This window comes from Triticum urartu, chromosome 7 (assembly GCF_003073215.2).
Source record: "Triticum urartu cultivar G1812 chromosome 7, Tu2.1, whole genome shotgun sequence".
NCBI lineage: Eukaryota > Viridiplantae > Streptophyta > Magnoliopsida > Poales > Poaceae > Triticum > Triticum urartu.
In genome coordinates this window covers 608,940,358-608,944,089 of record NC_053028.1, presented here as the reverse complement: position 1 = coordinate 608,944,089, position 3,732 = coordinate 608,940,358, and the positions used below count along the sequence as shown (strand labels likewise).

Genomic DNA, 3,732 nt, shown 5'->3' with positions numbered 1-3,732 from the left:
TTGGGTATCTACAAGGCCGGACCATCAAAACGGCAGGACACTTTGTCATCCTACGCAGATCCCTATTCGTCCACGAACACGTTTGCCCATCCTTTTTTCGGCAAACCAGATGCAAATCAAGGGGAGGTTTGTGGGCATGTGCGTGACCGCCAGGCCAAACCCAAAAGCGTTTCTGGCGTGCAACGGTTACTGCGCATCGATGCCGGTCAAGCCGCTCCAGCGCGGACATGACCAGATCAGGATTGTGGCGCCGCCATCGTCGCTCTCCGGGGCTATCATCCTCCCCGTCACCTGGCTCCTCCGTGAAATAGGAGATCATTCTCTTGGACGATGATGAGGAGGAGCAGGAGCCACAGCAACACCCGCACCTCCTCGCGGTGGCCGCCGCGATGGACCAGGAGTACTAGGCTGACATGGAGCTCCTCCTCGAGCGGTCGCTGCGCCGCCTCTCCGGCAAGTCAAGGTCCTCCCTCCTCCGGGTGCAACCGCATCCAAATGGGGCGCTGCGTGAAGGAGTACGTGGCGGGGACGGCGGGTCGTCATTTGGGTGGGAGCCATGGTGATGGTGGCCGTCATCGTCGCCGCGGCCTGGCGACGACATCGCTGTTTCATGGCGGGGCTCGCCGGACTGCCGCGAGTGGGAGGGCGTGGACTGCGGCGCAGTCACGCGTGTCTCGCTCGCCGGCCGTGGGCTCGGCGGGACGATCTCGCCGGCGGTGGCTAGGCTCGCCGCGCTCACGCACCTCAACCTTTCCAGCAACGGCCCCGCCGGCTCTATCCCCGCGGAGCTGCTCTCCCTGCACAATGCCTCCGTCGGCGACGTCAGCTACAACCGCCTCTCCGGCGCGCACCCGGACGTGCCGGTCGTCGGGCGGTGCGCTCGCCTCGCGCTAGAGCAACTATTTGTCCGGGCGGTTCCCGTCCGTTGTCTGTCTGGCAGTTGACCCCGAGCCCTCGTGCGAAAATCCACGTTCCCGAGCCCTCGTGTTGCTCAATGCCAGCAAAGTTTCCCTCCCAGTGCGTGATCCGCCCGGCACTCGCCGTGCTCGACGTCTCCGCCAACGCGTTCGGCGGGGCCATGCACCCGTCCCCCCGGCCCGGGTTCGGGAACTGCTCGCGGCTGCGCCAACCTCAACAAGCTCACGTGACGTCTCTGGAGCAGCTGGCGCTCCCGTTCAAATACAGGGGATGCTCGATCGCCTGTGAACCGCCATGCTCACCAATCTCGCAAGCTCGACCTCACCTACAAGGCTACAAGCTACAATGCGCTCACGGGCGAGCTCACACATGCTGGAGGAGTTCCGGCTCAGGAAGAACAACCTCACCAGCACGATCCTGCCGGCGCTCGGCAACAGGACCAGCCTCCGGTACCTGGACCTTCGGTCGAACTGCTTCGGCGGTGACCTCGGAGCCTTTGACTTCTCCCGCCTCGCCAATCTCACCGTCTTGAACCCAAAAATGCTACACTTACGGGGCTGGAATTACGGAAGGAACTTACGGGGCTGTCTTGAACCTGGCCTCCAACAACCTCACCGTCACTATGCCCAAAAATGCTAAACGTACGGGCCTCTTACAGGAGTTTTACAGGCCCTTTCCTAATGATCTCTCCAGCATCTACTCCTGTACATCGATGACGGCCCTGCGCGTGGCTAACAACGAGATAGATCACCGGGTAGCTGGCGCCGGAGATCGGCAACATGCGAGAGCTGCACTTCCTCTCGTTGATCGTTTACGCTTTTACTAGCACATGAGCGGCATGTTCTGGAACCTCCGGGGTTGCAAGGACGTGAAGGACCTCGCCGCGCTGCTCGGGTCGTGCAACCTCGGCGCGCGAGACCCTGCTGAACGCCGGCTGCGTCGGCGACAACGTCAGCAGCATCCGGCTGATCGTCATGGAAGTACAGACTGACGGCCTCAACGTCCTGAACCTCGCCGGGAATCGTCTCACCGGCCCGAGCCCGAGCTGCCTCGGTGCCATGAAGAGGCTCTACTACGTGGACTTGTCCGGCAACCACTTCGCCAGGGAGATATCGCCGTCGCTGATGGAGGTGCAGCTGCTTACGTCGGCGATGGCCATGTCGGAGTTCAATCCGGGCTATCTGCCTCTCGTGTTCACCGTGACGCCGAATGGGGCGTCGGTCATGCAGGGACGCGTGTACTACCAGGTGTTGGCGCAGCTCCGTCCGCACCCGCCGGCGATCACCGTAGACACGATCGGAGAGGAAGAAGACACACACAGAAACTTTGGTGGCGCACAAACACCTGCCGCACGAACGGCGTTTTCTGTTTTTCACCTCGAGCTCGATCTCGCTCACCACGGAAAAATGCACAGGTGGGATGGGGGCTTTATACCTGCGTGCGCAGACACGCCATCCCGCGCTCATACGCACCCACTCACCCACTCGCCACGTCCCGCGCGCTCCGGCTCGCGCACGCACGCGATCGCCGCGGCCGCAACTCACGCCCGACGCGGTCACTACACCCGCACATTGCGCCAACTAACTCGCGCACACACGCACGCACCCACGGACACGCACGCACGCTCCCGCGCCTGCCACGGGCCGGACCCGACGTGCCCAGCGCGCGCACACACACGCGCACGCGTCCGAGCCCGCCTTGGCTTATTGCCCAACATCGCCGCCACGCTCAACCTGAGCGACAACGACATCTCCGGCGCGATCCAGCGAGAGGTCTGGCAGATGAAGACGCTGCAGGTGCTTGACCTCAGCTACAACAACCTCTCTGGGCAGTTCAATGCGTTCCCGGCGGGGAATCTGAAGCTTTGCGGCGAGGCGATCCCGGATTCTCGGTCCGCTGCGGCAAGAAAACATGGGCGGCGACAGGCAAGGCTTCGTTGTCCAAGACCGTGGGCAAAAGAATCCTCGTGGCCATCGTTCTTGGTGCCTGCTTCGGTGTGGATGCCATCGTCGTCTTGCTCGGAGCCTCGGACTCGCCGTGATCGCCATCAGAATGTTCATGTCGAAATCGAACGGATCCGTCAGAGACGGCGGAAAGTGCGGCCCTGTTCGACTACTCCATGTCGGATCTGCACTGGATGAGTCCAAGGACACGATCTTGCTCATGTTGGAGAAGGCGGGCGGCGGCGACCCGGCGAGGAAAAGCGTCACGTTCTTGGACATCCTGAAGGCGACGAACAACTTCAGCCCGGCTGATCATCAGGTCGGGTCGCTACGGCCTGGTGTTCCTGGCGGAGCTAGAAGGCGGCGCGAGGCTCGCAGTGAAGAAGCTCAACGGCCACATGTGCCCTGGTGGAGCGGGAGTTTCGGGCGGAGGTGGAGGAGCTGCTGTACCCGTCCATGGCGAACGGCAGCTGTTGTGTTAATCTCAATGAACCTGAACCTGTAACGCTAGTGTTCTGTTTTCTGAATTTTCTGAATATAACGCCAGAGGCACGCTGTGTTCGTGCTGCGGCTGAATAGGGCCAGTGCTTACTTTTCCATGTGTATATCGTGTAATCGTCGGCCACGATCACGTCCAAAGGATGGCGCGGGTAAAACGGATCAAGACCGTCTTAGTAGGATCAGAAGGAATATAAAAGAAAGAAGGACCGTGATATTTAGCACATGTGTGGTCGATAGCAAAACTATCACACTCTGTGATTAACTCTCTTCCACGTCCATCCCTCTCTCTAATTACATACATGCACTAGAGGACAGAAAAGCTGATGTCATATTAGATTCTCTCCTATTTTAAAAATTCAAAATGTTTTAT

At 60.3% G+C, this 3,732-nt stretch overlaps 1 pseudogene; it reads left to right on the top strand.

Annotated features, from left to right (window-relative positions):
- Positions 1-413: 413 nt before the first annotated feature.
- LOC125519164 lies at positions 414-3,440 on the top strand (annotated as a pseudogene).
- Positions 3,441-3,732: the final 292 nt, after the last annotated feature.